General features: G+C 44.7%; 1 protein-coding gene across 1 annotated transcript in view; it reads left to right on the top strand.

Moving 5' to 3' along the window:
* Positions 1 to 882: 882 nt before the first annotated feature.
* Positions 883 to 26,398, top strand: part of CYFIP1 (cytoplasmic FMR1 interacting protein 1) — a 92,388-nt gene continuing 66,872 nt past the window's right edge. Inside the window, 1 exon segment of the mRNA XM_070231499.1 lies at positions 883 to 991. The gene's annotated coding sequence lies outside the window, so the exon portion shown is untranslated.

Raw genomic sequence — 26,398 nt, 5'->3', positions numbered from 1 at the left:
TAGAATACCTGATGACCATCATTATTGTTCCCCATTAGATCTGGGACGGAGGGTGAAGGGGGAGAGGGTAGTTGGGGGTGAGTGGGAGTTCAGAGCAATTTTTCTCCAAAGCACGCCTGTGACAAGCTCTCTCCTCTCAGAGTTTCCACATGATGTGTTGCTTAATTGCCTCTCTCAAGATTGTTTTTTGGGGACTAATGCAAGTCGGGTTTTCTTCTGTCAGCAATTCTCACAAGCAGGCACATGCATTTGCTCCTGGCTCAGAGGGGAGATGGGATTGTACAGTTGTGATCACTGCAGGGGCTCGACGAGGTCATTTTCTCTTAGTTGGCTAGGCTCTGGTGGCTTGTACCTGTCGCACCCGGCCCCCGGCCCCCTGCTGTGGTCCGTCCCTCGGGGCGCAGGTGTGCGCTCCTCCTCCCTGGTGGTGGGGCGCCCGGCCAGCGCGCCCTGGGTTCATCCCACCCACCGCACAAACCCCGTGGAGCCCTGGGAACAGGGTACAAATCCCCGTTCCTTTTACGCCTAGTGCCGGGCGGCTACCACGGGGAAGCCCCTCGCTGATCTCTCTGCCCCCCTCCTCCCCTCGCGGTCCCAGGCAGAGCTGAGGTCGCATAAAGCAGCAGGTGACCCTCGGGGCCTCTCCTCCCTGGGGAACACCTTCGGCAGCTGGAGGGAAGCGCGGCCAGCCCCGCTCGGGCGTCTTCCCACTGACCGGCGTCGGGCGCGCGTGCCCCGGCGGGCTCCCGGGAGGCGGGGGCCGCGAAGTGCGTAGGGAACACAGGGAGCAGACAGGGCCGCGGCCGAGCTCAGAAGGAGGAGCGCCGGGAGGAAGAGGCCGAGCCGGGAGAGCCCCCGCCCCGGGAGGAAGGGGAGGAGGCCGGGTGTTTCCTGGCGCATTCCCGGCCCGCCCGAGTGACTCACTCAGCCAGGAAACTCCCAGGGCCTGCTCCGGACCCCCGAGCCGCCGCTGCTGCTGCTGCGGACCCAGGTGAGAAACGCTGCTGCCCCCGCCCCGTCCTGCTGCCCCCGTGGGGTCCTGGCCGCCCTCTGAACCGGGTCGGGCAGGGCGACGGCGGTGCCGGGCCGGGGCCCCGCGAGCGGCCAGGACTTGGCCCTCAGCGGTGCGGCCTCCCCGGAGGCGCGGCCTCTCGGATCGCCTCGGCTTCCGCACGCCGGCTCTGGCCGCTGTACCCCCGACCCTCGTACCACCGGCCCCTGCTCTCCCTGTCCGCTCGGCCTTGGCTCTCACGTCCCCCGCCCCCGGTCTCCTGACCGCGCGCCCCCAGATCCCGGATTCCCGCGTCCCCGGCACGTGGCAGAGCTCCAGTGGGAAGGGGTACGTTGGTGTTTTGCAGTTATTGTTGGAAAGTAAGGGGCAGAAAGCTTGCACGAAGGTCGTGCGACAAAATCCGAACCAGTTTTTGCTTTGTGTCCCTCTCGGAGGAAATGAGGGAGACTGGCCAAGCGAAATCATTTTTCAGATTCTTGGAGAGATGAGTTTGAGGCTTTGTTAAGGAACCAGGATTGTTACGTGGGAAGCGCTGTTCCGCGCAGCCATGAATTGTGTATTTTAAGCCTAAAATGCGTGCGCTTAATTTGCAGCACATTGAGGGCATAAGAAAAAGAGCTGAAGAGTAATTTGGAAATGGGGTTTAAGGAGCGTTTTTTAAGCTGAAAGAGGCATGCGGACCATGTACACTCTAGTATTATGTGTAAACGGGATGGATAGCGATTGCTTATTAAACCCAGTCTTGGGTGATCTGCGCTTCTGTGGTCGACTGGGACTTTGGAGTGTTTCTTTTCTAGTAGTAGAGGGTAATGTGGCCCACATCGGGCAGGGTTTTGCAGGAAAGCTTCGTGAGCCCGGTGGTATTTCTTGGCCATTGTCTAACATGATTCCTTAAATGATTTGTGATTGAAGCAGCAGTGATACCCGACTCTGTAGCTCAGATTGCTGTGGTTGACAACTCGTCACCAACTCGGAGCAGCGTGGTGATTGTGCTAGAGAATCCTGTCCAGGTTCCTGAGCCGGCGGTGGCAGCCTCTACGCTGCGTGCTCCTGTGCTCGGACCAGGGAGGGTCCCAAGCGTCGTCTCCCTTATCCCTGCAGGTCGTTAGTGGTTTTCCATGTAAAGCGTAGTTATGCAGGCACAGTAAGAAGTAATCATGCTTTAAATAAACGTGGCCACTGAAGGTATGCATTTGTAGGATTTCAGTGGGAAGATGGGTGCTAATGCTGTTCGATTTGCTGCTGCCTTCTTCCCCAGCGGCATCATCTCTCTGACAGGCAAACAGGGAATCGTGGTGGAAACATTTCCTATATGTTTGTATGCTGGTAGGTCGCTCAAAGAAAATTTACTCCCCGAGGTTTTTTCTTTTTTGTAGTGTTTTATTTGAACTTATTTTTAAATTTACATATAGTAAAATTCACTTTTTGGGGTACAGTTCAATGAGTTTTGACAAATGCAAGGGGTCGTGTGACACCCACCACAAACAAGATAAAGAACAGTTCCATGGCTCCCAAATTCTTTCATGCTGTGTTTTGTAGGCAACCCTCCCCCTCATTTTCAATTCCTGAAACCACTGAGCTGGCTGTTCTCCATTCCTACAGTTTTTCTTTTTCTGGAGTGTCATATGTGGTCTGTGACTCTGGCTTAGTTCACTTAGCATAATGCATTTGAGACTGACCATACTTTAGTTTGTCCCTGAGTGGTAAAGACATGAAGCTTTGAAAAGTGTAGTTCTAAGGTACAACCAGAGAGATTCAAATAATATTTTTAAGTTATGATAAAAATTACAAAACTCCAGCTCATTAAAAAATTTAAACTATACAGAGAATGATGTATACTAATTCTCTCAATATGTCTATCATAGTATATAGCCTTTTTTGTTCTTACACGTAGTTTTTGGTTTTTGTGTTCTTTTGGTAACAGTGAGATTATATTGCGTATATCTTCATACATTTTCACTTGATGATCTTCGCTTAATGATCTTGGAGATCTCTACATGTTGGCATATATAGTATATATATGCAGATTTTCCTCATTCTTTTTACTATCTGTATGGTGTTCTAATATATAGAGGTACCATAATTTATTTAATCAGCATCCTGTTTAACACTGTTATTTCACGTTTCTCATCACCGTGATCATTGCTTGTGTCTATATCTTTGTGCACGTACTCAAGTTTATTATTCTGGAAGTGAATTTGGGTTTAAATAATAGCTAACATTTCTTAAGTACTTACTTTGCTCCAGCGTTTTTTTAAGCCAGGGTTACTTTTCCTGTAAAGGTCCAGACAGTGAATGTTTACGACTTTATGGGCCGTATGGTCTCTGTCATAGCTACCCCATTCTGCTGTTGAACCACCAAGCAGTATAGACCATATGTAATGAATGGGTGTGGCCATGTTTCAGTAAAACTTTATTTACAGAAACAGGCAGTGGGCTATAGTTTGTAAACTGCTAAGTACTTTACATACTAATTATTCTCACAACCTTCAAAGGTAGGTGCAATTATTATTCTCACTTTATGGATGAGGGAACTGACAAAGAGGGATGAAGTATGTGTCCAAGGTTACATGCCTGGTAAGTGGCAGAGCCAGACTTTGAATCCAACCATCTCACTGACACACTCTGAGTTAAAAATTAGAAAGAATTGCTAAAAATACCTTCCCCAAAATATTAGACCCTGGGACCTGACTCTCACACACCTACTGAATGACTCACCTATGATTCTTTGAAGGCACCTTGCTTGCTCAGGTGCTACTCCAGGAGCTCAACTGCCTCCCACTCCCCCAGGTGGGCCAGTGTTCCCTCAGCCACTTTCACTGTATGACTGTGTCCTGGCTTTTGATCTGTGTTTTACTAGCACGAGCTTATAGAGAGGTCAGCTCAGTCAGTGCCCGGGGCCACCCAGCTAGCCAGTGGGAAGAAAGACAGAGACTTCAGCAGGTGAGATCTAGTGGGTCCTGGCAAGTCTGCTGCTCTGACTGTTATTGATGTCTGCTCCAGCAGGATCACCTGAGCCCAGGTGGGCACCTTGCTTTGCCTACCTTGGCCCATTTTCCTTCTTCAGTAACATGGAAAATGTACCTATTACATTGTTATGAAGATCAAGATAGATAGTATGGGAAAAGTACCGTATGATATAGGAACAGTTACTATTAGTGCTATGTTTTCTAGAGCTTTTATATTAGAAAAATGGATTTTATAGTGTCCATTTCTAAGTAGCTAACTTGTCCCAGCTGCTCTTTCTTGCACCCAAAATTTAGCAGCCACAGGTATAGCATGGATTAATGACACGTATGTAATTTTAAAACTTTATTTTAGCCAGTGCAACAAGGTCAGAAAAAGAAATAAAAGACATGCAGATTGGAAAGGGAAAATAAAATTGTCTCTATTTGCAGGCGACATGATTATCTACATAGACAATCCAAGGAATCTATGAAAAAAACTATGAGAACTAGTAAGTGAGGTTAGCAAGGTCACAAAATAGAGTCAACACATACAAGTCAATCTTATTTTTATATACTAGCAATGTACAGTTAAAAAGTGAAATTTAAAAATACCGTTTTCAGTACCTTTAAAAAAATCAAATACTTAGATATAAATCTAATTAAACACGTACGGGATCTGTATGCTGAAAACTACAAAATGCTAATGAGTGAAATCAAAGATCATGTAAATAAATGGAGAGGTGTATTATGGTTGTGGGTTGGAACACTCAGTATAGTAAAGATGTCAGTTGTCTCCAAATTGATCTATAGATTTAACACAATTCCAATCAAGTATCCTAGCAAAAAATATTTTAAACAACTTTATTGAGGTATAATATACGTACTATAAAATTCACCTACTTTAAGTGTAGAGTGATTTTTAGAAGATTTATGGAGTTGTGCAGTCATTGCCGTAATCCAGTTTTAGAACATACTCATCAACCCACTAAGATCCCTTGTGACCTTTGACAGTTAATCCCCATTCCTAACCCCTGTTGAAGCTAGTCACTAATTTACTTTCTGTCTCTTATAGAATTGCCTTTTCTGGACATTTAACATAAATGAAAGTATACAATTTGTGGTCTTTATGTGCAGCTTCTCTCACTTAGCATAATGTTTTTTGGGATTCATTGCTGTTGTAGCATGTGTTTCATTTCTTTTGGTTGCATTGTATTCCATTGTATGGATATATCACATTTTGTTTATCCATTCACCAGATGATGAACTATTGTTTGTTTCCACTTTTTTGCCCAGTATGAATAGTGGTGCCGTGAAGACTCATGTACAAGTCTTTATGTGGACATATGTTTTAATTTCTTCTGGGTAGAAATCTTGAAGTGTTATTTCTGGGTCATAAGGTATTTATGTTTAATTTTTTAAGAAACGTCAACAGGATGTTTTTATGGATGAAAGATAAGCTGATTCTAAAATTTATGTGAAGGATAAAATAAACTAGAATAGCTTAAAAAATGTTTAAAAACAAAAATAAATTGAGGAAATCTCCTTACCTGATGTTTTCTATGTAATAAAATATAGATGACCTCACATTTACTATTTTAAACATTTCAAGTGTACAGTTTAGGAGCATTAAGTACATTTACATTGCTGTGCAACCATCGCCACTACCCATCTCCAGAACTGTTTCATCATCAGAAACTGAAACTCTGTGCCCATTAAACACTAACTCCCCACTCCCTTATTCCCCCAGCTCCTGGTAACCACCCTTCTACTTTCTGGCTGTGAACTTGATTATTCTGGATATCTTATATAAGTGGAATCATACAATATTTGTCCTTTTGTATCTGGCTTATTTCACTTAGTATAATGTCTTCAAGGTCATCCATTTTGTAGCATGTATCAGAATTTAATTCCTTTTTAAGGCTGAATAATATTCCATTGTATGTGTATACTGCATTTTCTTTACCCATTCATTTGTTGATGGACAGTTGGGTTATTTCCACCTTTTGCTATTGTATAATGCTGCTGTGAACATTGGTGTACAGATATCTCTTCAAGACCCTGTTTTCACTTCTTTTGGGAATATATCCAGAAGTGGAATTGCTGGGTCATATGGTAATTCAGTGTTTAGTTTTTTTGAGGAATTGTCATACTGTTTTCTACAGCAGTCAACACTTGTACTTTCTGGTTTTTTGATAATAGCCATCCTAATGGGTGTGAAGTGGTATCTCCTTCTGGTTTTGATTTGCATTTCCCTAATGATTAGTGATATTGAGCATCTTTTCATATACTTACTTGCCATTTATATATCTTCTTTGGAGAAATGTCTATTCAAGTCATTTGTCCATTTTTTAATCATGTTTTTTTGCTGTTGAGTTGTAAGAATTCTTTATATATTTTGGATATCAATCCCTTATCAGATATACGATTTGCAAACATTTTCTCCCATTCTGGGGGTTGTCTTTTCACTGTGTTGATAGTGTCCTTGGCTGAACAAAAGTTTTTAATTTTCATGTTCAGTTTATGTATTTTTTCTTTTGTTGCCGGTGCTTTTGGTGTCATACCCAGAAAATCTTTTTCAAATCCAGTGTCAGGAAGCTTTCTCCATATATTTTCTTCTGACAGTTTTATAGTTTTAGCTCTTATGTTTAGGGTTTTTTGTTCATTTGAGTTAACTTTTGTACGTAGTATAAGGTAATGGTCCAGTTTAATTCTTTTGCATTTGGGCATCAAGTTTTCCCAGCCCTGTCTGTTGAAAAGACTGTCCTTTCTCCATTGAAAGGTCTTGACACCCTTGTTGAAAATCATTTGATCGTATATGCAAGGCTTTATTTCTGGGCTCTACTCTATTTCATTGGTCAACAGCCCCTACCATACTGTTTTGTTAACTGTAGTTTTACAGGAAGTTTTGAAATCAGTAAGTGTGAGTCCTCCAACTTTGTTGTTTTCTCAAAATTCTTTTAGCTATTCTAGGTCCCATGAGATTTCATATTAATTCTAGGATGGCTTTTTCTGTTTTTGCAGAAACTGCTGTTGGCGTTTTGAAAGGGATTGCGTTGAATCTGTAGATAGCTTTGGGTTATATTGTCATCTTAACAATAGTAAGTCTCCCAATCCGTGAACATGGAGTAGCTTTCCATTTATTTGTGTCTTTAATTTTTTTCAGCAGTTTTGTAACTTTTAGTGTACGAATCTTTCACCTCCTTGCTTAAATTTATTCTTATTTTTTTCTTTTTGATGCTATCGTAAATTGAATTGTTTTCTTAATGTCTTTTTTGGATAGTTCATTGCTAACGTATAGAAATGCAGCTGATTTTTGTGTGTTACTTTTGTATCCTCCAGCTTTGCTGAATTCGTTTATTAGCTCTAACAGTTCTTTTGTGAAATCTTTAGGATTTTCGGCATAGAAGATCATGTCCTCTGCAGTTTCATGTATTATGAGGCTGTGTTGTTAGGTGAATATATGTTTATACTTGTTACATCTTGCTGATGGATTGACCCTTTTATCATAATGTTTCTAGTAACAATTTTTGTCTTCAAGTCTGTTTTGCCTGATATTTGTTGAATGCTAGTATAGCTACTTCTGCTCACTTTTAGTTTCTCTTTGCATGGTATATCTTTTCCCATCCTTTTAGTTTCACTCTATTTGTATCTTTGAATTTAAAATGTGTCTGTCATGGACATGTAATTGGTTCTTTTTTTAATCCATTCTGTCAATGTCTGCCTTTTAACTGTCTAGTCCACTTACATTTAATGTGAATACTTATGTGGGAGGATTTACATCTGCCATTTTATTACTTGTTCTCTTTATATCTTATATCTGGAGAACCTTTGGCTACAAATGGGGGGTTTAAGTACAGCAGCTGTGCAGGAGCCAGTGGAGAACCTGGGGCCATGAGTGGGGCTTAAACATGGCAGCTCTGGCTTGATTTCAGATTATCTAGTAGGGGGATTACAGAGCATTCCAGGAATAAGATTTGCATTGATATGAATTTTTTGTGTTAAAGGCCTCTCAGAACACGTGCTCAAGAAAACAGGAATGTATTCTTTACCTCTGTGTTGGTTTGAGCCTGGTGTGCATTTGTGCTGTTCAGCAGGAGCTCACTGAGCATTCATTTACCTGATTACTCCCCCATCCAACTTCATCATTTCTGCCTCACCTCTGTGCATGGCTGTGGTGACAGAAATGATAGGCCTTCAACTGTGGCTTTCAGATGTTTTAGTTGTGAATAAGACAAATGGACAGTGATAGCGTCTGTGACCTTGAAACCAGCATATGTATGAATTGTATTTATAACTCAGATACTCCACTAGCCAAACTTGTCAGGCCCTGTTCTTTACTCTCCCTTGGGTGGATTTTGCTCCACAGCGGGAGAAAACAATTAGAGAGCATTGTATTCTGTCGTAAAACCTGATTTTCATAGCCAGAATTTTATGCCGCACTGATCAGGTTTTTGTACACAGAAATTGTGTTTTTTCCTTTGCTTGATGGGAGTGGAGCTGTGTATTAGTCAGGATTCTCCAGAAAAGGAGAACCAATAGGATGTTTATATCTAGAGAGAGATTTATTTATTTAAAGTAATTGACTCACATGATTGTTGAGGTTGGCATGTCTGAATTCAGATTAGGCAAGCTGGAGAGCCACTGAAGAGCTGATGCTGCAGCTCAAGCAGCCTGGAGGCAGATTTCCTTCCTCTTTGGAGGACCTTAGTCTTTTCTCTTAAGGACTTCAACTGATTGGATGAGGTGTACCCACATTATGGAGCATAATCTGCTTTACTCAAAGTCTGCCAATTTAAATATAAATCACATCTGAAAAATACCTTTACAGCAAAATCTGGACTGGTGTTTGATCAAAAACTAGATCATACTGTAGCATAGCCAAGTTGACACATAAAATTAACCATCACAGGAGGTAATTTTTATTTTGTACTGTAGTAATTTGCATTTTAGATAATTGCTGCCTCCAACAAAGATTGGCTGAGTGCATACTGCGAGGTAAGCACCATGCAAAGGGTGGACGGGGAGAGGGGCTTTGCCTTGTAGAGCTGCCAGCTGAGTAAAGGGAGAATCAACACGTCCACCCTCCCTTCACCAGGAAAAGGGAACATGTCCTTTCATATCGTCACTGTCAGACTTGCACACTCTAAGAGCTATGAGGAGCTGTAACCCTCTCAGCTTGCACTGGAGGTGGACAGAGCTGGGTCAGTCCACTCAGGGTGCCTCTGCCAGGATGGTGAGTTCTGGGACAACAGCCACAGGAGATGTGGCCTCCTGCCTGCACTTCCATGTGACCCTGTACTGAGTTCTCTCTGTATCATTTGTATTCCAGTTGCACATTTGGGGCTTACCTCATAGATTGTGTGGAATTGGTTACAATTCTGAAAGGGCTCTTGCTAAGTTTCTAGAACTCTCAGTTGCCCTGATTTTGCTCCAAGGTCAAAAAAGGAGGGGAGATGTGCTGTATTATCAGACCTCTGGGATGTGACTCATCCTGGGGGTCCCCCAACAGACCAGGGTGGGGTGGCCCCGGGCACTGTGACCCTGTGGGCCTTGGGAGGTGTGTGCAAAGATGCAGCCCCACATACACCTTTCCTGTAGACTCCGACCATGAAAGCTCGAGTTCCCTCTGAATTCTCCCTTTTTACATAGGTCAGGTGCATTCCTGCATAGTTAGCCAGGATGGTGTAGTGTTTGGAAGTGTGCTTAGAACTCTGCGCCTCGGAAGCTTCATGATTTCATTTACTGCACCCCTGCTGAACAGCCCTCCTGGCTGTCCCAGAAGGTCCTGTTATCACCCGTTAACCACAGGAGGGGACGCACACACCTGAAGTCCAAGTAAGTTGTCCCAGGTCCCTCAGCCACCTGGGCTAGCTGTGGTCTGTCCAGGCTATCTTCACGTTCTGTGCAGCTCTCCAAGATTTAGAACTGGGGATTCCCTGCTGATTGCAGCCTCATGCTGGTTCACAGCGTTTTGCCCTTCAGCCAACAGGTCCCAGGTAGGGGTGATGGGGGAGCACTGTCCCCTTGTCCCATGTCCCCACCCACGTGCCCAAGTTGATGCTTCCACGTACCTCAGATTGCTTGAAGAGTTTAAATTAAAAGAGGTGATTTTGGGAAGCACAGCATTTCACGTCCCAGTCGTTTTCGGCTGCTCGCTCCATCCCTAAAGTGTCTCTGAGTATCTTCTGCAGTTGGTGTCTGTGTTTGTAAATGTAAGCAGAGTCTCTGTCCAGGCATGTTGGGTCAATCATAAAGTGTGCACAGTCAATATTAGGTAATAGAGTTTGAAAAAGACACCACCAAGTCGTAGAAGGCAGAGTTGTATTTGCTTGTTGGTTGCGACAGCCTTGTGCCAGCTGTTTTAGACCCCCAGGCCCACACACTTGGAGCAAGGTGAGGCGGTGGTTAACTGTACTGGGGGCCTGTTCTTGTCTGAGGCTGCCAGTACTCCTGACTCCCTCCATCCCCAGAATCTTGGCAGGAACAAAATCTTTCCAAAGGGTTTGTGTATTAGTCTGCTAGGGCTCTTGTGACAAATTAGCACAGACTGGATGACTTTAACAACAGAAATTTGTTTTCTCACAATTCTGGAGGCAAGAAAGCCAAGATCAAGGTGTTGGCAGGGGTGGTTTCTCTCAAGGCCTCTCCTTTTGGCTTATAAACAGCTGTTTTCCCTTTGTATCTTCACATGGTCTTTCCTCTGTGCCTGTCTGTGTCTTAATCTCTTCTTATAAGGACACCAGTCGTATTGCGTCAGGGCCACCCTGTGACCTCATTTTACCTTAATTACCTCTCTAAAGACCCATCTCCCCTACTGTCACAGTCTAAGGTATTGGGTGTTAGGGCTTCAACATATGGATTTGGGGTGTGGGACACACTTCATTCCATAGCAGTTCATTTATATAAACTTGTTATTACCATTAGCACTTCTCAATCCCCTGGGCCGGCCCCTCAATCATGGGGCTCCCATGATCCCTCACAGCCTTGGGCTTCTGCTGCTCCATGAGGCTAGGTATGTAACTATCAGGGAGGCTTAATTCCTTGTCCCTGTTAGGTAAAAATACAGTTGCTCTAGTGTTTTCTTCCATCATTTCAAAGGATTATATGGTGTACCCCACCTTGGAGACCACTGCCCTTAAACAGTTTCTCAAAGTGTGGGCCCAAGAGACTCCTACCTCAGAATCAACAGGGGGTGGTGTGGGCAGGGCGTTAAAAATGCTGGTGCCCAGAGCACCCCAGCTCTACCGAGTCAGGGTGAGGTCAGCCAGCTCGTACTTCAGCTCCCTGGGGACTCTGGGGTGCTGGGCGGGAGGAGACCATTCTTAGGATTTTATGGTTCTCTGAATAAAGTACTCACCTTATCAGCTTTGTAGCAGCCTGAAAATGTCTGTTTGCAAAAAACTCCTACCTCTTGAAGACTTTTTAATTATCACTGGAAAAAAAGATGTAGGCAATTAAAACTAGACATTTTTAAGTGGGTAGGAGCACTGCCAGGCTATCTGTCAGGCCTCAGGGCTCCTTCTATCTGCAGAGCCACTAGCTGTGGCCTCATCACTGCAGGGACAAGGGGGTGACTGCACACTCTAGCTCAGCCCGAAACGTGAAATCTTGTATGTATGTATATTAAACTGTTCTTTGTGAGCAATTGCAAAATGGACAGAGGCACAGAAAATAGTGTTGTCAACCCTTGGTGGTAGTCTCGGTTCATCTGTAACCCCTGCCTCACTCTGCACTGTTGGGGAGCAAACCCCACGTGCAGGATTTCATCTTCATAAATGCTTCTGACTTCTCTCCAAGAGTTAGGAGTTCTCTTTAACAACATAAATGGTGTTGGAGTTTTGCTGCTTTTTTCTGGGCCAGAAGTAGAAATGGTTTTACATTTTTAAGATCTCTCACTGCTTTCTGTAAGCTGATTTCTTTCAAATCCTAAATATCTGGGAAACGTAAAATTATTAAGTAATTGAAGCTAGAAATTTGGAGTATTTATATTTTTAAACAAAGCCAACACTTTGCAGTGGTCTAAAGCATTCTGGATGATAGTACTGACATGATCCCTCTTGGAGCTGAGTTGTCTGGGAGAGCCTCTCTAACAGCCCTACCTGAGGACGTATGATTTTGGGCCCAGCTCTCCATCGGGAAGCTTGCATCCAGCAGTAAGGACTCTGAGCGAAACCTTCCTCTGGGCAGACGCAGGATCTCTAAGGCAGGTGTTCTGGTTGGAAAGATGTGTTTCACTCTGAAGTGAATACAGGTGTATAACCCACCAAGGGTCGTGGCAATGAGGAGCCACTGAAACTTGCCTCCGTTCAAGGACTTATGACGTCTGTTATGAACATTTTTAATTCCTTCTCTTTTATGTTTGCAAAAAGTTTCCAGAGGAATATTCTATTTTTACTCTTTTAAAATAATTTCAAACTTACAAAACATTGCAAAAACAAAAATAGTACAAAGAACACATACAGACAAAACCCTTTACCATAAATTTGAGGCCATTTGCCCCTAAACACCTCAGTGTATTTCCTAAGAATCAAGGTATTCTCTTATATACCTACGGGACAGTTATCAACTTCTGCCCCTTATAGGAAAACGTTACTGACCTTTGACCTAGAGAATTCATTGCACATGTATTTGTGCAGGAATTTTCCTCACAGTTCGCAGTAACAAAGACCTGCCTTTGGAGACTGGATGTGTCGTCCATTTTTTTCAGTGGAGTAGTATGCACCTGTCAAAACAGCACTTTGGAGCAACACATAACAGTGTGGATGCGTGCTGGTGATATAACAACAATGGAAAAAGTAAGTCAGACGATTATATATAGCATAATATACTTTTATAAAGACTAAATTTTAAAAGTGCCTTTTAAGAATATGTAGAGATGAGATGCAACTTGTACTAAAGAAAGCAAGGGGTTGATGCCCAGGTGGGCTTCCCTGTGGATCACAGGCAGGACCCCAGCTTTCGTTGTAGATAGTGTTTCACTTGTCTTTATGGCATTATTAAACATAACTAAGTTGAGAGCAGTTCAGGGTCTTAAGAACTATTGTGCATCTGAGGTCCAATAAAAAAATTCCTACCATCAATCAGTTTATTTAACTTTTTATGGGTCTCAATATTACTTTTAAGTTAATTCTTTGAGATTACCTGTTACCTCAAAACTATTTCTCAGATGGGCAATTGTTTGACTTCTGATAATAGGTCAGCAGTTTGCTGAGATGGGGCTGTGGATCAGAAACTGCTTCCTTCTCTGGGCCAGGCTAGTGGAGTTCTTCCTATTTGGTAAATTTAGAAGTGAAAGAGGAAATTCCAAAGGGAAAGGCTAAAAAGGTTAATCTGGTAAAAATTTAAAACTGAAGTTTCAAAGAAAAAAGTCAATGACTGAGAAAGGCAAGTAGCCTGACCTGGGAAAAAATTTTGCTGCCACTTTCATACAGTTTTAATGTCTTTAATGTCAGTAGTATAGTGAGTGCCTGTGCATGTTGATGAGAAAAGTACTACTGAGGTTTCAAAGGATGAAGTAACAGGGAAACAAACCAAACTGGCAAGTCACACACACACACACACACACACACACACACATACACATACACACATACACACACACACATGAGTTACTGTGTAGAAATGTGTTCAACCTTAGTAAGAATAAAAGGAATGCAAATTTTAAAAATATTTAGATGCAGTTCCATTTATTAAATAGTAAAAATGAAAATGATCCGTGGGTGCTGTGGTGGAGCTCAGTGCTGGAGTCTGCAGGCCCTGTGGGAGGGCGCTTTGCTGGAATCCACTTGCGGCTTTTTTTTTGAGGTATAATTGACATATACCATTATATTACTTTCAGGTGTACAATATGATTCAATATTTGTATGTATTGCAAAATGGTCACCACAATGAGTCTACTTAACATCCATCACCTCACATAGTTAAGAAATTTTTCTTTCTGTGATGAGATCTTCTAAGATCCCCTCTCTTAGCAGCCTTCAAATATATAATACAGTATTATTAACTATAGTCACCATGCTCTACATTACATCCCATGACTTATTTGCTTTATAACTGGAAGTTTGTACCTTTTGACCCCATCTACCTGTTTTGTCTACCTCCCGTGCCCACCTCTGGCAACCATCAATTGGTCCTCTGTATCTATGAACTCATTTTTTTTTAGATTCCACATATAAATGAGATCATACAGTATTTGTCTTTCTCTGTCTGACTTATTTCACTTAGCTTCACTTGTCTTCACTTGTCTTCAAGGTCCATCCATGTTGTTGCAAATGGCAGGATTTCCTTCGTTTTCATGGCCAAATAATATTTTAGTGTGTGTGTGTGTGTGTGTATATATATATACACTTCTTTATCCATTCATCCATCAGGGGACACTTACGTTGTTTCTATATCTTGACTGTTGTAAATAATGCTGCAATGAACATGAGGTACAGACATCTTTTCAAGTTGGTCATTTTGTTTCCTTTGGGTAAAGACCCAGGAGTGGGATTGCTGGATCATCACCTGCAGCTTTAAAGACAGTAGTGTGATTGAAGAATCCCCTCCTGGGATGCGCTGCAGGGAAAGTCATCCGAAAATACATACTGAACTTTTCTGCCCAGAGATGGTAATCTTAGGCTTTTCCCTAGCAGAGAAAAATTTAACTTAAATGGTTAACATGAAAAGAAGGCTCAGAAGGACTGTTGGGTCTGAGTCCTTGGTGCACCTTGGTGAGACTGTGAAAGCGAAGGTGAGGCCGCCATCTAGCCTGGAGGGGTCTTGGTGACAAAGCTTGAGTGGCAAAGTCCAGCTCCACATTTGTGTGGACTGAGCTCAGGACAGGCTGGAAGGGGAGGCTGCACGCAGTGTTTTTCTTTCTTCAGGTGTTCTGGACTCTGCAGGCATTTCTATGTTGGTGGAGAAGATATGCAGGAGCTCAGTGAAGGAGCTGCTCTCTGCTTTTGTCCCATTGAGGCTAGGAACCACAGGACAGCTTCACTGGCCTGGGCAGAGTTCCTGCAGTTCTGGAGAGGACCAGAGGTGGCCGGCTGTAAGAATCAGAATTTTGGTTCCCTGAGAAGCTAGCTCTCCTTCTCTCCACTTCTTCTCCGCTTCCAGAGTTGGTACCTCTGCGGGAAAACCTCCTGCCTCACCTGGGACCTTTGGTGACACCTGCTCTGTGAGAACCATGGGGTCACAGGGCACAGAGGAAAACAGCAAGGCTCATGCAGACGCTTTCAGCATGAGTGGCTTGAACAGCAATATCTTTGGTAAAAGTTGAGGAGTGGGGTGTAGGTAAGGTGGTGACTGAAGTCATGGACTTGATCTCAGGCCGAATGCCATGAGGAGCTCAGAGGACTCCAGGTAGAGTCTGGCTCTGGGTCACAGCTGGTCTGGAGGACCTTGAGAGGTGAGCCTGGAATGAGAGGAGGTTCATCGCTCTGGGCTGCTCCAGAACCATTGTGGGGCTTTCTAGAACCCTGGTGGACACCCAGCCGTACTCAAACATCTAGATAGAGATGTGGGAGGCGAGGGTCCTTGCTTTGTCAGGGAGTGGACAAGGAGAGAAGAAAGGGCACACGCAGGTGGTGTGGGGTGCCCGGTGAAGGCTGACCCAGTGATGTCTGTGTGCCTTTTGGTCATCGTCCCACAGCTTTCTCTACCCTGGGAGAAGACCTGAGGAGGCTGGCATGGTGCACACAGGGAGGGCCCAGGAGAGGCAGGACCAGGGGCTTGGTCCTCGTGGGACCTGTTCCTCCACCCCTGCAAGATCTAGCCTGTGGCAGCTCATCATACCATAAGGGGACCAAGTCAGGCTTTTTCTTGTCAAGCAGCAGGGATTGGAGACGGCTGAGAAGGCCTGGCCAGAATGATGAACAGTGGTGTTACTTTGCCAAGTGTTTAAGCTGGCACTGCCCTGATGTGATGCGTGGCCTCCTGGACATGGCAGTCACTGTGTTGTTCTTTCCAGACAGGACTGCTCAAGCAACGGCAGCTGTACTGCTGAGCTGGGGTCTTAGGGACGGTGTGAGACACTGGAAGGTAGGGGAGCTGTGCTGCTCTGGGGGAGCATGGAGGGCCCTTCAGGCTCAGTTCTCTGCTGTGAAGTGAAGAAGGTCATCATCCTGGTGCAGGATGGGTCTCGAGGTTTGTTGGCAGGCCTGTGTGGCGGGTGTCAGCCATGTGTGTGGCTCAGTCTCCCAGGGCTTGAAGCTGTCTCAATGTCACCATGGATGGGGAGCCCTCGAGTCTAGTTGGAAGGTTGGTGTGACCACCCACTGAATGCCAGAGACTGCTGCAGTTGGTTCTGTTCTACCAGAAAGAATGTACTCAACTGGGCATACTCTTATCTTCCCTTCATGTCTTTTAGACATGCACTGGATTCTGTGTCAAAGAGGAAGGACTACCACAATCACAAAGACACCTTCATTAATTAGTAGACCGTACTGTCTCTCTGGATCCCAGACCATGGAGGCAAACAACCATCCCCCCATAGGGAATCCTGCGTGATCTGAGCATCCATCAGGCAGTCAGTCAGGTTCTGTGGTGCTTACCTATGTGCTTGGTGTTCGGCTGGGAGCCGTGTCGAGCATTTCCATTTTCCTGAGGGACCTGCTTGAAGTGGTGGGAGTGGGAGAGCAGGGCACAGCGGTGTCAGGCTGGGCCTGAGCATGGGTGAGCCGAGGAAGGCTGAAGGCTGTGAGGAGGGCCCTTGACTTTACCTCAGGATTGAGAGTTTACCCTCCAGGATCCTGGACACATTTCTGCCTTTCATTGATTGATTTATTTTAAGGTCAGAGTAGTTTTTCCATACAAATCTCAGGAGGCATCCCAGTATATAAAATAGATAAAGGTGAGGCTGCTCTCCCTTGCCATCATGGGGCACACTGGGGTTCCATGGAACGTGGTTTGAAAACCACAGCTGTAGGCAGAGGGAGCTAGTGCAAATGTAAGCAGCAGAGTGACGTGATCAGAATCCTGCTTTGCACAGTTAAAAGGAATTATTAAAAAGAAGAGTGGAGGCGTGAGTGCAGCTTTGGAGTGCTCCAGGTTGGCGAGGGGCCAGTCAGACCGAGTGGGGCAGCAGCAGGAATCCTGGGGAGGAGGCATTGGGGAGGCAGAGACACCACTCAGTCTTGGGAAGACCCTGTCCCAGGGGCAGCCTGATTTCTGCTGCAGGGTCTGCAGACTGAGGACGAGGGGCTGGAGAGCAGTGTCCTGCAGAGAGGGGCCAAGAGACTCAAGATTCTCAGGCAAGCTCCCTCTGAGACTTCACCTCCTTGTGATTTTCAGGCAAACTTGACTTTTGTTTCTCTGTTGATGCAGCAGTTCTTTTGAGGTAATTGCAAAAGAGACCAGTGGTGCTTTTGAGAATGGAATTTGAACTTTTTGTGCATTAAAACCATTGAATTTCCTCAGTAGTAAAGCCGGGCTAAAAAATGATGTTTGGTTTTCATTATGAACTTCCTAGTGATCTCAGCAGCTCCACCCCTGCCCTGCCCCAGGTAATCTGGGGAAACAAGCTGGATTCCCTGTAGGTTGGTGATACATTGTTTTAAAATGTGGGAGAGAAAAAGGCATAGTTCAATAAAGTATGTGTCCCTTCCTCAGATGATTTATTTTACATGTGAACAGATTGCACAAAACTATCAAATGTTTTTACTCTTCTGGGAATTACTGTTATTTGCATATAGAGAGGAAGAAAATCAGCGTACGCTTTGCCCATGTCAGCAGAAATATTTCATAGTTTGTCCTTGTTTGGTTATGCTGCAGAGTTTGATAAGCGAAATACTTTCAAGTTGTAAATGCGGGGAAGACCATCTTTCCAGCTGCTGCCCGCCACACCCGCTTCCCGGCTCTCACTTAAACACCCTCACTGTGGGGGCTCGCAGGCAGGATGCCTACATGAGCTCAGAGCCATCAGTTCTGCATTTTCCCGCCTGTGGTTTCACTATTTTTGCAACCTTGGTGTCAAGCTGCCCTGAAAGTTTCTATTTTAAACAAAGATTATAGTGCCTTGCAGAGCTCCTCCTTGCTGGCTCTTGGGAGCCTGCAACCCTCACTTTGCTTGTGTCTGACACTGGGCCACGCTCCTCACAGACACCCCTAGAGGGAGGCTCTGGGCCTTGGTCACTGATGGACTCCATCCCCCCCTGCACATGGCACTGGCGTTGCCTCCTACTGTCGTGAGTCCTGCCCCTGAGTTGGCGTCCCCATACCTCAGCCCTTCCTCGGGCCTCCAGGTGCCAGCAGCTGCTGCAGACAGGGCTGCCTGCCTTCCAGGGCCTCAGGGTCAATTTTTGGTTCTGTTTGTGAGCTGAGTTAGCCGCCACCCCAATTCACTCACATTCCGCCTCCCCCCAGTCTGGTTCCCGGCCCCTGGAAGGCTAATATTTGTTAATAGGCGGGTACCTACCATTACAATCTTAATTTTATTTCTGTTATTGTGGGCAGTAATTTATCTAGTTAAGACCTTGCCTTGATAAAAGTTATAGATTCTGTGAAACTATTTACTGAAGTCCTTTTGGATATGTGAGATCTATTGGATTTAAATGTTTGATTTGCTGAAGATTTAAATTTAGAGGCTATTTTGGAAACAGAAGTAACCAGAAAAAGTTTGCTTACTGTCTGTGTTTTGAGCTGTTTCTCTTAGAGTTTTTAACCCAGCCTTCTAAACTGTCACCCTCTCCAAGCTGATGTCCATCGCCCCTGGGTTTGGCCTTAATTGGTATCTATTTCCTCCTACACTTCATTTTTATCCGTGTACACTGGTAGGTGAATGCCCTTCTTCAAATGCATGCAGATTATTCAACCAGAAAGCGGTTCAGATGTTTTTTGTTTCCAGAACAGTACTAGGGGCATGGTGATAGAAAAGAAATCTGTCTCCATGGTGAGAGAAGTTTATCCTCTACTCTGGTAAAATACAAGGCCCCCCTCTGTGCCTTGTGTCCCGCACCAGGCTGACCCCAGCTGGCAGTGCAGACTAAGGTTGTTCAGGCTCGGAGGAGGCCTTGTGTCTGGATGGCAGCTCTGTGACACCACCCCTCGGGCCCTGCTGTTGTCCCAAGGTCTTGTTGGGAGTCTGAACCAGGCCTGGACCCTTCAGGTGTGGATGCCTCCACGTTGTGTTCTCAGGGGGCCTTGGCAGGGCCGTCTGGACTTTGGGCCTCTGAGGGCGCCCCTCCTTGCCAGTGCCCAGCACCTGTCCTTGTTCCTCACCTGCAGTGCCCATCTCTGAAGGCACCTGTCTGGTCTTGCTCCCGTATTCTGTCTTATCTCTGCAGTGGCTATCCTGACGGGGAGCCTGTATTCTCCCAGGGGTACTGGCTTATTGGAGACACTCACACTCACATACTCTGACACACATTCAGTCACACACACTCATACACACTCACACTCAATCACACACGCACACTTTTTTTCTCTTTCCCTTTTAATCTCTTGGCACCATCTATCCTACCAGGTTGAAAATCAGTCTCACTGCTTTAACTTGTTTGCAGCCTAAGTGTTCCTTTTTCTTTTTTTAAGACTGTTGAGTTATACAAGGACTATTACTACCTGTTAACTGAACTACCAGCAAACAGAGGAGGCTTCCCTTTTTTCCCTTCCCCCACACCTTCCTGCTGCCCAGAAACAGGGAAAACAATCAAATCATATTTATTTAAAAAAAAGAGTTGTATTATTCACTGTTCTTTGTTTCAAGCATGTGGTGACTATCATGTTTTACAGAAATCGCCTTACCTTTTCCCTTGGGTGCTCACTGTGGCCCTGTCCCCTGTCCTCACACTGCCTACCTGCCGTGGGTGGCTCTGTCTGGGTCTCTGCCTCTCACTGCCTCTCTCCTGCCCCTCAGGCCTAGGCCAGCTTCCTAATACCTGCACTCACACTTGTGAAAGTCACTTTATTGACCTTTCTGTTTGCCTCTGGCCTTGATCCGAGTGGGCACAGTGCTCATTGCTGGGGTCAGTGGCTCTGTCCCCACTGTGGCCTTGGGTCCTCTGAGCCTTGCTCTGTTCGTATGTCAGAGTGTGAGGACCCTACCTTGCAGGCAGCCTTGAAGAGGCCTTGTTGAGAAGATGTCAGGGTGAATCTGAAGCTGAAGGGCAGACATTGCCATGTGAGGGAGAAAGGAACTCAGCAGCCATGGGCCTCCAGCATGCTGAGTGGGCACTGCTCTTCTAGTAGGCGGCTGTGAGGCTGTGAAGCTGGGAACCCTGGCCTCCTGCCTACCAGAGTGCCTGACCCCCCTTGGGGTCCCTTAACCCAACTTGCAGGCAACTGATGCCCACCTGAGGTGCATGTGGCACCGTCCTTGGTCCCCAGCTGCAGTCACTCACAGACTTCAAGTCCGAGTAAGGAATGAAAGGAAGGGATGCCTGTGGCTTGCTGTGCTCCAGAGCTGCACTGGCAGCATTGTCCAGGCTTCTGGCCCTGTGCAGAGCAGGATTCGTGCATTCCTGTGTGGTGGTCCCTGTCACAGTGTGAAAGGGGAGTCTCTGTTTTTAAGAGACCCCTTATGGAGATACACCAGCAGGATTTTGGAGACTCCACCCTGCAAGGAGCTAAGCCTGGCTTCTGGGTCCAAGACAAGTGTGTCTGTTCCGGGCTGAGTCAGAAGAGGCCTTCTGCGTCCTGGGAGCGTCTCACCCAAGGGCAGGAGATGAAGGGCCTGGGAGGAGGACTCACCAGGCTGAGAGTGTTTGGTGTGTCACAGCACAGCCCGCTCCCCTCCTATCCAGCATGCTCTCATGGGCACATCATCTACAGTCCAGGGCCATGTGTAGGGACCCCCGCTGAGCACTCAGCACAGTGCCCACCCTGGACACAGGCTGAGTGGAGGACTAAGCAGGGTAAATACGGAACACACTGTGATGCGAAGTGCTGCCCAACTCAGACCACAGGCTGGCTCTCACCCACTAGTGTTGAAAATGTACTCACACTTTCACAGCTGTCCCCTGAACCAAGGAGATCCCCATGATTGACTCAGGGACACTTGGACAGTTGCTGGAAGAGCAGCAAAGTACATTCAGTGTGTGCTTTGAAATCTTTATTTTAAAAACTCTTAAATTTACAAGATAAATTAGTTGATGGTTTGTTAAAATGGCAGTTTTATAACTTGACAAGCTGTAAGGACTTGGAAAAAACCTTGACGGTTGGGAACTGCTGCCGATAGAAGTTCAGTCAGGGAAGAAAAGGCTGGCTTTGTGCTGTTCGATGACATAACCGAGGAGAGCACATTGTTTGCTGTTGGTTCCCTCTGAAGACCAGAAGTGCTGGTGCTAGCAGTACCTTCTCTGCAGGCCTTCGTTTTGTCTCCAGCAGTCTGCTTTTTCTGCATTGAGCACGTATTGTTTCATGATCAGAAACACCTCAGCACATGGTGGTTTTTAACAGCCGGTCAGCGCAAGGGCCTAGGGACCCTGTCTTTGCTGCATCCCATATGAGTTGGGATGATCTCTTTTCATTTTCATTTGTCTCCAGATATTTTTGGATTTCCTCTTTAATTTCTCAGGGATCCAGTGGTTGTTCAGTAGCATGTTGTTTAGTCTCCACATATTTGTCACTTTTCCGGCTTTTTTCTTGTAGTTGATTTCTAGTTTCATAGCATTGTGGTTGGAAAAGATGCTTGATATGATTTCAACCTTAAATTTGTTGAGGCTTGCCTTGTTTCCCAACATATGGTCTATGTTTGAGAATGTTGCATGTGCACTTGAGAAACATGTATATTCTGCTATTTTTGGATAGAGTGTTCTAAATATACCTATTAAGTCCACTGTTATTTAAATCCACTGTTTCCTTGTTGCCTTTCTGTCTGGATGATCTATCCATTGATGAAAGTGTGGTGTTAAGGTCCCCTACTGTTATTATGTTGCTGTTTAAATCTCCTTTTAGGTTTGTTAGTAGTTGCTTTATGTACTTTGGTGCTTCTGTGTTGGGTGTATAGATATTTATAAGTGTTCTGTCTTTCTGGTGCAGTGTCCCTTTGATCATTATATACTGTCCCTCTTTGTCTCTTATTCCCTGTTTTATCTTGAAGTTTACTTTGTCTGATACAAGTATGGCAACACCTGCTTTCTTTTGTTTGCCATTAGCTTGGAGTATCATCTTCAATCCCTTCACTCTGAACCTGTGTTTGCCTTTAGAGCTGAAATGTGTTTCGTAGAAGCAGCATATTGTTGCGTCTTGTTTTTTAATCTGTCTGGCCACTCTCTTTGTTTTTATTGGAGAATTCAATCCATTTGCATTTAGAGTGATTATCGATTTATGAGGGCTTACTGCTGCCATTATATCACTTGTTCTCTGGTTAATCTGATTTCTGTTATTTCTCATCTCATTTATTTCACACTGCCAATTTAGTTTGGTAGTTCTCTGTGATAGGTTTCTGTTTATTTATCATTTGTGTCTGTTTTGATTGTTTAGTGGTTACTGTGAGGTTTGTATAAAAAATCTCATAGATGAGATAGTCCATTTTCTGACAGGCTCGTATTTTCTTAGTCAGAGCAAGTCCCATCCCTTTTCTTTTCCTCTTCTAAGTTATTATTGTTACAACTTACTCCTTTTAGTGTTGTCAGTATGTGACGAGATTATATTTATTTTTGTTATTTTCCTTCCCTTTATCTTTATTTTTACAATTAAGTGTTTGCTAACCTGTCCTGACAGAGAGCTGCAATTTTCTGATTTTGTCTGCCGGGTTATCTCCTTGCTCAAATATTTGTAAACGCTTTTTTATCCAGGTATAAGGGACTTCTAGATCATTTCTTGTTTGTGGAGTGGGGAGCCTTGTGGTGATGCACTCCCTCAGCTTTGGTTTATCTGGAAGTTTTTTAATTCTCCATCATATCTGATGGATAATTTCACTGGCTAGAGTATTCTTGGCTGAAAGTTTTTGTTTTTCAGAATGTTGAATATATCATTCTACTCTCTCCTGTCCTGTAAGTTTTCTCCTGGGAAATCCCCTGAAATCCTGATAAGAGTTCCGTTGTATTTTATTTTCTTCTGCCTTGCTGCCCTTAATATTTTTTCTGTCATTGACTTTTGCCAGTTTTTTTTTTTTTTTTTTAAAGATTTTATTTTTTCCTTTTTCTCCCCAAAGCCCCCCGGTACATAGTTGTGTATTCCTCATTGTGGGTTCTTCTAGTTGTGGCATGTGGGACGCTGCCTCAGCGTGGTCTGATGAGCAGTGCCATGTCCGCGCCCAGGACTCGAACTAATGAAACACTGGGCCACCTGCAGCGGAGCGCGCGAACTTAACCACTCGGCCACGGGGCCAGCCCCTGACTTTTGCCAGTTTTGCTAATATATGCCTTGGAGAAGGTCTTCTTACATGGATATAATTAGGAGTTCTATTAGCTTCTTTTACTTGTAATTCCAGCTCCTTCCCCAGGTTTAGGAATTTTTCAGTCATTAATTCTTTGAACAAGCTTTCTGCTCCTTTTTCCCTCTCTTTGCACTCTGGAATACCTGTTATCCTCATGTTGCGTTTCCTAGTTGAGCTGGATATTTCTCGGAGAATTTCTTCATTTCTTTTTGTTCTCAGTCTCTCTCCGCCATCTGAAGCATTTCTATATTTCTGTCCTCCAAGCTGCTAATTCTGTCCTCCATAATAGCAGTTCTGTTATTTAAGGACTCCAGATTTTTCTTTATTTCATTCATAGTGTTTTTAGTGTTTTTCATCTCCACCATTTCTGATTGTTTTTTCTTTATAGTTTCAATCTCTTTTGTGAAGAATTCCCTCTGTTCATTAATTTTCTTCCTGATTTCATTGAGCTACCTTTCCAAATTTTCTTGTAACTCATTGAGTTTTTCTTTTTTTTTGAGGAAGATTAACCCTGAGCTAACATCTGCCACCAATCCTCCTCCTTGCTGAGGAAGAATGGCCCTGAGCTAACATCCATGCCCATCTTCCTCTACTTTTTATATGTGGGACGCCTGCCACAGCATGGCTTGACAAGCGGCGCATAGGTCCGCAACCAAGATCCGACCCAGCAAACCCCAGGCCGCCGAAGCGGAACATGTGAACTTAACTTCTGCATCACACCACCAGGCTGGCCCCTCATTGAAGTTTTTATGGTAGCTGTTTTGAATTCTCTGTCATTTAGATTGTAAATTTCTGTGCCTTTGGGATTGGTTTCTGGGTGCTTGTCATTTTCCTTCTGGTCTGGAGTATTAATATACATTTTCATGCTGTTTGATGGGGTGGACTTGTGCCTTTGCATAGTGGAAGTATCTGGTCACAGATTCTATCTGCTGCCACCGGGGGCAAGCAGGAGCTGTGTATTCTGAGCCTGCTGCTATCCTGGCATGTATGCCTGTCCTTTGGAAACGCTGATGGGGCATGTTTGTGATTGCCCACTGGCCACTGCTACTTTACAAAGGTATGGGCATGCACTCTGGTGGGGGTCCCTTGCTCTGCCCCACCAAGCTGGTGCTCCAGGTGGGGAAGGTGTGCTTCCTTTCACCTGCGTGATCACAAGGATGTTCTCACTTTTCCCTCGCTGTCTGCCCTCCTCAGGTGCTGGCTTGATGAAGACACCCTGACAATTGCTTGGCCTCCCCTGTGTGGGGCTTTCCCATAGTTGGGAGGCAGCTTGGAGAGCAAAGGTGTTCCCTTGGAGAGCTACCCCTCCCCTCTCCTTGCAGAGTTGCATGCAGTCCTACACCCTAGATCGCTGCTGGGGAAGGAGAGGAGATCCCCTTACCTCCTTCCGCTTCCTTCTGGGGGTCCAGCACCTCCACCTTCAGAGGTATGGCTCTGTGGGTCTCTTAGACGTCTGTTGTGTTGTGTGAATGTCCTGTGTTGGTTTATGAATGTTCTTTTTATTGTATCTTAGCGGGGAGAGTCTAAGGGAGGAGCTCACTCCATCATGATGCTGATGTCACTCTCCCCAAACATCTTTTAAAGAGCTGTGGAGGAAATCATCTGTTCTGTAGTATTTACCTTTCTGTCACTTTTGTTTCATTCTTCATGTCCCCAGTGACCTCCTGGTAGCATTTCACTTATATCTGAAGAGCTTCATTAGTCTTCTGTCTATGAGTTCTCTTAGTTTTTCTTTATCTGAGAATGTCCTTATTTCATGTTCATCCCTAAAGGATATTTTCGATTGATGTAGGATTCTGGGTTGACACTTCTTTTCTTTCAGACTTAACAAGTATCATTCCACTTCCCCAGGGTCCCTGGTTTCCAAGGAGAAATCCACAGGCATTCAAATTGCTCTTCTTCAGGTAATGAGCTATTCTTCTCTGGCTGTTTTCAAGATATTTTTCCTTTGTCTTTAGTGTATACCAGTCTTGGATTTCTTCAGATACACCCTGTTTGGCTTTCATTGAGCTTCTTGGATCTGTGGACAAAAGTCTTCTGCAAAATTTGGGAAGTTCTCAGTCATTGTTTTCAACTATTTTTCAGCACTACCCACTTTCTGCTGTCCGTCTTGCATTCTGACACAAATGTTAGATCATTTCTCTTGTCCCAGAAGTCCCTGAGGCTCTTCGTTTTTTTCAGTCTTTGTTCTCTCTGTTGTTCAGATTAGATAATTTCAGTTGTTCTGTTTAAGTTCACTGAATCTTTCCTCTGCTCTTGAGCTCATGTAGGGAGTTTTTAAAATTTTAGTATGGTATTTTGTAATTTGAAAATAATCTTATGGGACCATGGTCATATATGTGGTCCATGGCTAACTGAAATGTCATGGTGCAGTGCATGCCTGTAAAAAGATATCTTTTTTTTTTTTGGCCTGATTTCAATCTTTTCTTTCTGTTTGGGAGTGTTATTGTTTGTTAGAACATTTTTATAGTAGTTGCTTTGAAGTCTGGTACATGATTGTAACATCTGTGTTATTTCAGTGTTGGTATCTGTTGTTTATCTTTTCCCGTAGGAGTCAGGACATTCTTGGTTCTTTGTGTGCTGAGTAGTTTGCATTGCAGCTGAATGTTTTGGATATTATGATCTAGGACCATGGGTCTTATTTAAATCCTAGGTGAATGCTGATTTTTCATTTTAGCAGGCAAACAACATGGTTCGATTTTAGGCTGCAGTTCCAACCTGCCTTGTTTGGTTTGTGATTCAGTATCAATTCTGTTCTCAGAGCCTCTGCAGTGCCATTTCGATCTGTCCTCTGTGTGCTACCCGTGCAGTCTGGGATCTGGCTGTGGGCTCAAGGGATGGTATGAGAGGATCAGATCCATCACCTACAGCTTGGGAGGGGGCCTGACACTCATGAGCAACTTTGTGGGCTTGCTCTTGGGAGCTTCTTCCTCTCCACACTGCCCCTGGGGCTTTCCAGTGCCCTGGGGTTCCCTTTGTGGTTCCCTAGCCAGCATACCAGGGCTTTGGTAACCTGATGCTCTGTGCACTTCCACACCCATGCCTAGTCTGGAGCCCAGTTCTGGGAGGAGTGATTGACTGCTTCTTCCATTCAGTGTTCTTCTCCATCCTGACTGGTGTTCTTTCCTTCTCGGAACA

Source organism: Equus caballus, chromosome 1 (assembly GCF_041296265.1).
Source record: "Equus caballus isolate H_3958 breed thoroughbred chromosome 1, TB-T2T, whole genome shotgun sequence".
In the NCBI taxonomy this organism is placed as follows: domain Eukaryota; kingdom Metazoa; phylum Chordata; class Mammalia; order Perissodactyla; family Equidae; genus Equus; species Equus caballus.
This window is presented reverse-complemented; position numbering and strand designations above follow the sequence as displayed.